Here is a 12034-nt window from a genome sequence, read left to right as displayed (position 1 = left end):
GGCTCCTTGCTCAGCAGGAGCCTGCTTCTCCATCTGCCTCTGCCTGCCACTCTGTCTGCCTGTGCTCACTCTGACAAATAAATAAATAAAATCTTTAAAAATATATATATATTTCCTGAGTGTGTATTCAACAGTTTACCTTCAAGAATCTCATAATGTACTTGAGATTCTACCACAAAAGACACATTTCTTCAGTTTCAACAGCACTTTTTCCAAAAGTCCATTATTAAGAAATACACATTGGAGAAGGGAAACCACAACCATTGTCAGTTGCTAACATCTTCCTGAGAATTAACTTAATCAAAGCTCTGCCAGGGCTGGTCAAAGGCTCATAAGGATAGATGTGTTTGTAGAGAAGGGAAGGGCTCAGCTGGCCACACCTGGAGCCTGGCGTAGTGCAGGCAGCAAGCAGGTAGGAGCTCTGGCCCTCTGAGAGGATGACTGCCCGTTGATCAATGGGTGTGTTCATCATGTCTCTCTGCTGCGTGCATGCCAGCAGAGAGGCGAACAGTGAAATCCAACACAGTCTCTCTTTCGTGATATGCAGTAACAGTGAGAATAAAGCAATGTTTCATGCCACATACACTCACTTCTATGTACTGTTCTCTACACCAGTTCCAGTCTACAGTCAGACCTATGTTGGAATTTTTATAGCTCCACTACTTACTGGCTGTCTGTGTGACCCTGAGACACTGACCAAGCTTCTTTAAACCTGATTTTTTTTTTTTCTTGGGCAAGTAATGAAGTAGTAAGTAATGAAGTAGTAAGTAGTAAGTAATGAAGACAGTAAGAGTACTTAATTTGTTAACTTTCCATACAGAGTAAAAAGGACAGAGCAAGTAATATACTTATCATGGTGGCTGGCACGACATAAGCACTCAATAAGCTTCACATCTGGTGGTGGCATCGGGCACCACGCTGCCTGCATGAGTGCTTAAAGCCAATATTGTGGAGATGAAGATGGTGTGTGTGTAAACATGTCTGTGTGAATGTGGTTGGGGTTGGACAGGTAAGTGTAGTCAGAAAATTCCCCTGGAAGAAATGGCATTTGGTTGGAACCTTCCTATGAGGGTGGATTGGTAGAGGAAGGAAGTTGGGGAGGGGAGTGGAAGGCACTCCAGCCTGGGAGAAAAAGTAAAAGCAAAGGAGAAGATCCAGGAAAAGAGTGGTATGTCAATGACTGTGGTTAAAGCATAAGAAGGGTGGGATGTCCAAGAAAGGTAGGCTACAACAGTTACTCTCACAGCAGGAGGTCTTTCAGCGGCAAGTAACCAAATACCTGATTAACTGAGCTCAAACCATAATGACTTGTACAGTTACTGACAAGGACATCTGGGACTATATGGTCCCAGGATTCGTTTGGTGACTTACTGTCAATGACCTAGGTTCTTTCCACACTCCTTCTCACACTATTCTTTTGGCTTCAGTCTTCATGGTTGCAAAGGACTGTCACAACTCCTGGAGAGACTTCCTAACACACCATCACCTGGCTATCGGAAAATGCCACCAAAATAATATAAATAAAGCAAATCTGAATTTCTTTCTTATCATGGTCCTGTAACACCTACATTTGCAGAGCCATAGTAAATTTAAAGGAGCAAGGACAAGATGTACTATTTTTGAATTTTTTTTGGCTATGGTGTATCTTTCTATACAGGAACATAATAAGGATTGGGCAAAGTGTAAGATATAATATTTTAACATCGGAAGAAGCAGCAAAGGGAAAGTTATTAAGGGAATCTTAAAAAGTCACAATAAATATTTGGGCTAAAGTAATAGACTTTGGTATTGTAACTTATTTAAGGTATGCAAGACAATTGAAAGCAAAAATTATAAAACTACAAGATGCTGATGAAATAAATCAAAGAAGATCTAAATAAATGGAGAGATGTGCTGCATTCATAGATTAGAAAACTCAGTACCTTGAAGTTGTCAATTCTTCTCAAATGAATCTATAGATTTAATGCAATCCATATCAAACCATAGCAAAGGTTTCTTGTTGCTATAGACAAGTTGATTTTAAAATCTATATTGAAAAGAGAATGACCTAGAATAACCAAAACAGTTTTGGCAAAGTCAAAGTTGGAGGGCTTACCTTACTCATTTTTAAATGTACTCTAAACCTCAAAATAATATGGTATTGATGAAATCAGAGAAACATAAGTCTATGAAAAAAAATAGAGTCCAGAAATAGACCCACACAAATAGTCAATTGAGAAATGTACAAAGACAATTCAATGGAGAAAGGGTAAATTTTCAGCAATGATACTGGAATAATTGGAGTTCCACTGGCAAAATAAGTAATTAAATTCAACTTCATACCTTATGCAAAGTTAACTCAAAGTGGATCATAGAATCAAATTTAAAACACGAGATATAAAATCTTTACATGGAACAACAGGAGAATATTTTTGTGACGTTGGGTTTGGAAAAGATTTCACACCAAATTTTTCACACCAGATTCATACCAAATTTTTGGTATGGCACCAAAAATCAGAAGTTATTAAAAAAAGAAAAAGAAAAAATAACAAATTGAGCTTCATCAAAATTATAGTGTTTTTGTTTTGCAAAAGGCATTGTTAAGAAAATGAAACACAACATAACCTATAGTCTGGGAGAAAGTGTGTTCAAATCACATCTCTATCAAGTTACTTATATATAGAATATATGCAAATCTCTCCAAATACAATAACAAATAAACAAACTAAAGAATGAGCAAAAGATGTGAACAATCACAACAAATGAGATATATAGGTGGCAATTACACACATGAAAGCTGCTTGACATCATCAGTCACTAGGGAAGAATAAACTAAAGTCACAACAAAATAATACTATATAGGTATTTGGTAACACACACACGTACACAGAGCAAAAGTTTTTAAAATGATAATATCAAGTTCTTGTGAGGATGAGGAACAACTGGAACTCTCAGACACTGCCAGGGGACATCTAAATGCTAAAAAGCTACAGCCACTTTGGAAAACAGTTTCTTAAAAAGTTAAACAGTTTCAGATAAAGTTACCATTTGATCCAGCAATTCCACTCCTAGATATTTACCTTAGAGAAACGAACACTATGCTCATACAAAGCTCTGTACACAAATGTTTGTAATAGCATCACTCATTAACTACCAAAACCTAGAAACAACACAAATGTTCTGCAGGGGGCAAATAGATAAACAAACTGATACATCCAATTTTAACAGAGTAGTACTTCGCAATAAAAAGAGATGAACTATTTGTTATGGGCTGAATTGTGTCTCCTCACCCAAAGGATATGTTGAAGTCCTCACCCCTAGTGCCTAAGAATGTGACCCTATTTAGAAACTGGAGGGTTGCAGATGTAATTAATTAATTAAGAGGAAGTTCTGTTAAAGTAGGATGGACCCCTAACCCAATATGACTGGAGCCCATATAGGAGGATGGCCATGTGAAGACAGAAACAGATGGGGAGGAGGCCACATGATGCCAAAGGCAGAGATTGGAAGTATGAAGCTGCAAGCCAAGAACTCTACGAATTGCTGGCAAACCACCAGCAGCTGGCAAGAAGCAAGGAAGAATTCCTCTCCAACTTTCAGAGGGAGAATGGCCTTGCTGACACCCTGACTTGACACTTAGAGCCTCGAGTACTGGGAGACAACACATTTCTATTGTTTCAAGCCACCCAGTGTGTGGTACTTTGTTATGGTAGCCCTAGGAAGCCAATGCACTACTGGTACCCATGAAAACCCAACGATCCAAAATGCATCACGCCAAATGGAATGAGCATCAAAAATTGTGAAGGGTCGGAGGTCTTACCCTACATGCAAGCTAACTGAAGCTGCCACAGTGTCATAGATGGGGATAGAACACAGGAGACTCCTATGTGAGAGACAAAACCTCTTTATTACCCGTGGCACAGCAGCAAACATAGATAGGCTGCATGTTCAAGTCAAAAACAATGGAGCTACCTCCATTTTAGCAAATGGCCTTGAAATTATCATAGCAAAGGTCCTCAAAGATAATCTGGAATAAAGGCTGTCATAAAATGTATAAAAATGCAGGGGAGAATTGACTCCCCACAGAACCCAGTCTCAAAAGATTACAAGCTGTGTGATTCTATTCATGTGACATTCTGGAAAAGGCAAAGCTGCTGTGATGGGTTACAGCTAGATCAGTGGTTCTCAGAGGTTAGGGTTGGGGTAAGGACAGGCTCAAAATGAGGAGATTTTTTGGTGTGATAGAGTTGCTCTTTGACTTGATTGTGTTGGTACTTATGTGAATCTACATCTACTCAGACCTGTACACCAAAACAGAAGGTAATTTTACTGTATGTATGTATTACATACATTAATTAACAAGACCTTTTTCATCTTTTTTAATTGAGATATAATTGATATATAACATTGCATTACTTTTAAGTGCGCAAATAATGATTTGACATAGGTGTATATGCAAAATGACCACCACAAGTTAACATCCATCCCCACACGTAGTTATACCTTTCTTTGATAAGTAAGATGAATAATAGTTTAAGATGAGTAAAATCTGAGGATTGAATGTGCAGCATGGTGACTGTAGTTGGTAACACTGTATTATAAAATTGAAATTTGTAAGAGAGTAGGACTTAAATGTTCTCACACTCACACACAAGAAAAAACACACATGTGAGATGATGGTTGTGTTAACTAAATGAGGAAATCATTTCATGATATATATATATTCACCAAGATATACACTTTAAATATACTATAATTTTATTTATCAATTATACCTCAATAGAGCTGAAAAGGAAATAATAATACAAACATATTATTTATTAATATGGAGGTATATATCAGAATAAACAGCTATGAGTCGAAAATAATTATCTGTAAGGAGAAGGTATCAAGGGCAGTAAGACATACTGAATGGCGATGTTGCTTAAGTTGAAAGCCTTTTAGCAGTACTTGAATTTTTAAAGCCCTGTACATGGTTTAATTGGATATTTAAAAGAGAATGATCCAAACCCCAAAATAGCAAAAAACACTTTTATTCCCCCCAAACATTGGTAATGTCATAATGAGAGATATTTTTCTCAAAATGATATCTTTGTAAATATTCTTAAAAAATTTTTTGATTTATTCAATCACTTGTTAGTAGATATAATTTTTTTTAACCTAAGGGAAAAAGTGGAACTAGGAAAGATCAATGCCCTTATTTGCGTTATATTTTGTTTTTGAAAAAAAATACACACAAGTCAAATATGAATATACAAAGAATACTTATTATAAAAAGAGGGCGTTGGTTCTGAAAGAGTTGCAAATCACTTTTCTAACCATTCCTCCTATTTCAAGTCCACTAATAATTTCTGAAATGCAGCTTCCATTTAAGGGATCAGTGGTCAGAGGCAGCCTGGTATGAACTGTTTACATAAACCTAGGAAAGTTCGTGTACACAAGTCCACAGGAAATACACACAATAAAGTCTTTGAGAATTAGAAGACAAACATTAGCTTTTTAATGTCTGGTTCTGACATTTGCTCAATTTAAAAAGAGTGAGTCTTCCGGGGAAATGGTTCTCCAATTGTGCCAACTTTCAATTACTTTCAACAACCAATTACATGATCTATTTCTTTAAAAGATAAAGTTTTGACCTGACCTCCTTGTCTGAATCAGAAGCACAGACTTTTTCTGCCAATATGTAGGTATTTTTCATCTTAGAAATGAAATGGAATGCTATATTACTCCTGACCTCTTTTCCCACTACAAACCAGGCCATCTGTGCCAAAACTCTTCTTTTCCCTCCGTCTTAATTACTTTTCCAATATTCTTTTTCTCTTGTAAGGAACATTACCATTTTAAACCCTCTCAGACCATAAGGCAAACCCTCTCAGGCCCTAAGCAAAACTGATGCTTTGGGGAACCAGGTTAGGAGGTAGTTAATTATATTCAAAACAAATGTTTTCAACCGCCAATTACCAAGACTTTTTCCAAGGAGTGGATATTAGGCATAAATTAAACCACTTAGGTCAACAGATATACTAACTCGAAAAAAAAATATGGTGGGATATTGCTGTGTTTAATTTGGCACGTAAATCTAACTTCTCATCTGTAGCTTGTATTACAACCAAAGATTAGAGCCATTTCCTCAAGCTTGTTGGTTCTTAAAAGAAGGGGTGAAAAAAGTTAATTCCCTTATTGCACTTGGGAAGTCACTTGAAAACAGTATTAATTGTTCTTATTCCTAGATGCTACTTCCAGATCTAACATTCTTTTATTTTCCCCCATGTTCTTCACTGAAATCAGCTTCCTTGGGCTGCTTCTAAATGATCCTTCCCACAACTCTGCCACATTTAGTCTTTACAGGTCAGGTACCTTCCAAGCTCATACTTTCTATATGTTACCTATTTGTAGCCTTAAGCTGATATAATATTATGTTCTTTTGTCATTCCATTTTTGGGGTTCTTTACAATATTTATATATTCATACAAAGAATACTTACTATAAAAAGAGGGTGTTGGTTCTAAAAGAGTTCCTATGACTGGGTCCCATTCTAATTATAAGAAAATTTGCTCCCTCCTTTATCTGAAGATGCTCAAAGCAATAATGAAAATGGGACTCAAGTCAAAGACTTTGTCTTTTAATCTCAAGGCCGTGAGGAAAAGACAGGTGTAAGGAGATTCTGGAAGCAAAGTAGAGTGCTTCCTTGGAAACCCAAGAAGAGTGGTGAATTCTTAGCAGATTTCTAGCAAAGTCAGAAACCACAATACTTTCTCTTAAAGATTTTATTTACTTATTTATTTGAGAGAGGGAGACAGAGTATGTGTGCACGTGTGTGCGTATGTGTGTGTGTGCGCACACACATACCCACCCCTGTGCACTCAAGTGGGTTGAGGGAGAGGGAGAATCTGAAGTAGACTCTGTGCTGACCATGGAGCTGAACTTTGGGCTGGATCTCATGACCCTAAGATCATGACCTGAGATGAAACCAAGAATCTGTTGCTTTACTGACTCAGACACCCAGGCACCATGCAGTTCTTTTTCTTAGATGAATGTAATTTAATCTGAACCTAGGAGGCACAGGTCATGGCACTTTCCAAACACAACTAGTTTGGAGCATTTATCTTGGCTGCCCCTTCAGCATTTGTCAATCCCCTCACGGCTCCATCCCTATTCAAACATGACCTTTTGGCCATTGTTATTAGAGCTCTCCACCATCTTCTCTCATCCTTACCTTAATCCTACATCACAGTCCTTCTTTTAGCTGCCTCATGATTGCGCAATGTCAGTCCCTTTAAGTGCGCTTATTCAATTGTCCCGATGTTTTTAAAAAGTGATTTTTAAAATTTAGTTGTCAACTGTTCTCCTATAAGATCCCTGTGTTTCCAAACCAAATTTCACTTTAATCAGTCTGATATCATACAACATTGAGGTGGTTGCTACAGTTCAATATGCATGTTGACTTCCAAACTCATTAAAAAATACCCAGCTATTCCTGGAAGAGGTGCTCAATATATACTGTTTAAGTAAATGAAATAATGAATGACAAGTAATCTTTACTATCATCTGGGAGATATACTGCATACTAAAACAACTTATAATTTATTCCTTAGAAGTCTGAGTTTGGATATAGTCTGTAGTGAGTGATGGAATCCATAATGTAATAAATGAAAGGGACTTTTCTAGAGGATGAGTGGTCTCTTTGAAAGAAGGCGATGGTGGTATCTTGTGCCTTCCTTATTAAAAACTGTAAGAAATAATAACACTCAAGAGAAATACTGTCCAAAGCTAATAGCAGGCTGGGAATTATGGGAGGAATGTGGAATCTGAATTTGAAAAAAAAGAAGGCATTGAGGCACCTGGGTGGCTCAGTGGGTTAAAGCCTCTGCCTTCAGCTCAGGAAATGATCCCAGGGTCCTGGGATCAAGCCCCACATTGGGATCCCTTCTCAGCGGGGAACCTGCTTCCCCCTCTCTCTCTCTGCCTTGCCTCTCTGTCTACTTGTGATCTTTGTCAAATAAATAAAATAAAATAAAAAAGAAGGCATGAGAACAGATAATAAACCCAAAATACACTGAGTTTACCTGGAGATCAGAATGGCAACCAGTTACCCATGAGCAACTGAAAAACCCAGATCACTAGAAGTTTCTATTGTAAACTAAATGACAACTTGGAAAGCAATGATCAGTTTCTGGAAGTCATCAAAGGGCATCTATAGCAAAGTAAGGGATGGAGTGTTGGACTCTGAAAGACATCCTTAACGTGGAGGCTAGTATTCTTCTAACCTCGTATTCCCCACCCAAGCGCACACACACACACACACACACACACACAGTTGTACACACATAGGTGTGCATAGTATGAGTCATCCAAAAAGGAAAATGATATATAATGTCTATACTTAAGAAAGCTATATATATTTCATGGGGAAAGAAAAGTAATAATCATTTGTCAAGTCACGTGATAGAGTTGGAGAAGTAGTTCTTGAACCAGAGAGGCTGAACTTAAATTATTTGTTAAGATTTGGCCCAATTAGGAAGGTCCCTGTCATTTTACAAGAAAATTTATCCAGAGGTTTTAACCTTCTGATTTCAATGAAAAATAAGGCCACATGAATCTCTAGCCTACTGATACTTGAAAAAATAATTTGTTTGTATATGGTTCTTAGACCAAACCTGAAGCAATAAGCAGGAGCCCTGAGGACATTTTAAATGGAAGGGAATGGGAAATGATGGAAGAGAGAATGTCTTCATCAGAGTTTAGGAAGAAACTAGGTTAGACATGGAAGATAATGTGGTGCAGGCATTAACTAGCTCATAGTGATTTCTGGGTTAGGTTTGGGAATTGCTTAATGAACTCACCAACTATATGGTTTAGCAAAAAACATCTTCTCTGAACCTAAATGGAAATACACTGTTTTACATTCTTGTGGTGTGAAACGGCGAACAGAACAGAAATATTTCTACAGATATATTTATAAATATAAGTGAGATGTCTGTGTAAACATACTAAGCATACTCGCTAAATATTCAGGCTGTAGGAAAAATGAGGAGGCAGTTAAAGGCTTATTAACAGATCTTCATACATATTAGTCTACCTATTCTTAAAAATAATTATTTTGTTCAGTTTTGAGAACAATTTCCTTAGCTCAGAAAATCTTTCTATGCCACGTTCGTGTTCAGGAGTGATGGGCAGATGCTGCTCAATGGCAGGCTACTCTCCCTTTGTCTTCCTACACTCCCTTGTCCACTTTTCTCTCCCCACCTCTCCCCTTCCTTGACCTCCAGTCCCCTCCTCTCCCACACTTTTATGAACTTCTCTTTCCCTTTTATCCCCTCCCTTCCTCTCTGGTCTTCTCTCACCCCATTCTCCTGTCTCATCCTGTCCTCTATGAGGAGCAGAGAAAGAAAAAAATAAAGTAGAAGAAAGAAAAAAATGCTTTTATTCATTTAGTGAATAACTATTGGGATCCATCAAATTCCAGGACTGGATCTAAGTTCTCTTGATTATAGAGTAAAGAATTTAAAGAATAGTGCCCACCCTCAGAGGGCATATCATTTAACAGGGAGGCAGACAACCCAATGAGACTAAAATGTGTGTTGCATGTTACAGTTGGTATTCTGATAAGACAAACCATTAAGGATCCCAGAGTAAGAGCCCTTTACCCCGGCCATGGTGTCTCCATGCTATTTCTATACAGACATAGGGGAACATGATCTTCTTACTAAATTTCTTAAAAGAGTCTAAGTATAAAGGAACTATTAGATTTTAGTGAGTTTGAATGGATATTTAATGGATAATTTGACAAATTGTTCCTGGCTGTTGGTTTTATTTTATTATTTTAGCCTTGTGAATAGTTACTATAAAACCAAACCAGGAGAATAAAGGATTCTTGAGTGGTATTTGTGCAATTCCAAAAACAGTGTATGCTGTTTTCCAAAATGATGAATAAGAAATGAATGTTCTTCTGCTTTATTTTAACTAGTTAATTTTTTTTAGCCAGGGATTTCTTGACTCAAGTGATTATGCTGGGCTCTAGGGATAAAATGATGGATAAAATAGACATTGTCTTTGTTCTTAAGTTAAGGGTATTTAGTAAAACAGGCAAAGTTGAATCTAGTTGCTTTCAATAAATTTTCAAAGGTGTAAATGGGTCTTTAGTTTGGGTTTCCTAAAAGTAGAGACAGAGACAAAGCTTCAGGTGGTAGTGGTTTAGCTAGGATGCAGGAATGAAGGAACAGAGAGGCTAAGACTGAAAGGCCATTATCATGGGCCATGCTGACTTGATTCCACAAGGGCCCACATTGAGAAGTGCACAATGTCTCCAAGAGCTGCCTCACTGGAAGCCCAGAGACGGGAGTACTTATCCACCACTCCCACTGGGTGAGGACTGCTCCCAGGGACATGAACTCTCCTGTATACTTGCTGGGGGTTTGCATGTAGGCCAAAGAAGCTCCTGTTGTGTCTAAGAAGGACACAGGATGGGATGTGGAGGAATGTTTGCTTGGGGGTTGACACTGAGCAAAGGGAACTGTCTGCTGCATCGGCTGGAAGCAGAGAAGCGGTCTGAAAGGCTGTGATTGAGGACCAGGCATCATCTACAAATGGCATTCTAAGACTTCCCATCTCGACGCTGAACAAAAGCATCAGGATTCAAGTCTCTAAGAGAGAAAAAACCAGCAGAATGTAAATCTGTTCAACTGATCTTATAAAACTGGTCCAGGGATGAGTTCCAACCCCCAAATCATTCTCTCCATTAGTCATTCCCAACTTGGGAAATACCCTGGCAACATCCAAATCAAATATTCTGGTCCTTACGGCTTTCTTTTCTCCCTGCTTCAGCCCCACAGTCCCACGGCTTACATTGTTTGAAGAGGAATTGGCACTATGATACAGAAAACACATAGACATGATCTTCAGGTAGAAGCAAACAGACTGGCTTTGCCAAAGGAGTATGCAGGGACTATTTTTATCTATAGGAGTCATGCTGTCATTTGTATTTAAGCAGTGCCTTCTAACTCATCACTGGCACAGTATAATGCTGCTTTCCCCCTGAATAATACTGATGGGTTTACTTTCATCACTCCACAGTTACCCTGGATGCTTTCTAGCCAGGAGCAAGTATATGTCATTGAGTGGTGTACATGGGGGTGGTATTCACCTTCATACATCTGGGACAAGTTAATAGATATATGACACATTAGTTATAAGTACCAGTGTGATTAAAGTATTTCACAAGAATGTTTGCAACTTAACAGGATGTTATGAATTTGTAAATTAAGGTGGAGGCTATTTGGGAGTCTATTATTTTTATAATTTTTCCGTAAGTTTAAGATACTTTTTTCTGAATTTATTTATTTATTTTTAAGTTTTTTATTAAGATGATTTATTTATTTATTTGACAGACAGAGATCACAAGTAGGTAGAGAGGCAGGCAGAGAGAGAGGAGGAAGCAGGCTCCATGCTGAGCTGAGAGCCTGATGAGGGGCTCTATCCTAGGACCCTGAGATCATGACCTGACATTGATGAAATAGGTTTGAAAGTGTAAATAAATTAAAATTAAAAATTTTTAAAAAGTGTAAATAAATAATAAAATTAAAATGAATATTAAAGCCTAAAAGAGATAAGCAGGTTTTGCTATATAATCTTCAAAATTTTTTATGACCCACGAAGAGAAAATCAATGAAATAAATACAGAACTGCTACAGGTATTATTATTAGCCCATGAAGTCATTAACAGAATTGTTTTAATTGCATTTCAAACAACGAGGTCAGTCCGTGTGCATCCTTGAAAGTGAATGCCTTCTCAAACTCTGTGCCCAGATGTGTCTCACACCTGACTCTAGTCCTGGTCTTGGTTCCAGATGTTTAAAAGTGAAGTTGAGACATTGAAGACATTAAATAAAAAAAAGTATCAAACGAGAGCTCTAGGAATGGCAACAACAATGCATGAGATGAAAAAATACACTGAATAGGATTAATAGCAGATGACATATTACAGAAGAAAAAAATAGTCATATTGAAGTCATCATAATAGAAACTACCCCAAATTAAATAAGTTGGAAGGGAAAAT

The sequence above is a fragment of the Mustela putorius genome, unplaced genomic scaffold (genome assembly GCF_011764305.1).
Source record: "Mustela putorius furo isolate JIRA1106 unplaced genomic scaffold, ASM1176430v1.1 tig00003871_pilon_pilon_pilon, whole genome shotgun sequence".
NCBI classification, from domain to species: Eukaryota; Metazoa; Chordata; class Mammalia; order Carnivora; family Mustelidae; genus Mustela; species Mustela putorius.
This window is presented reverse-complemented; position numbering follows the sequence as displayed.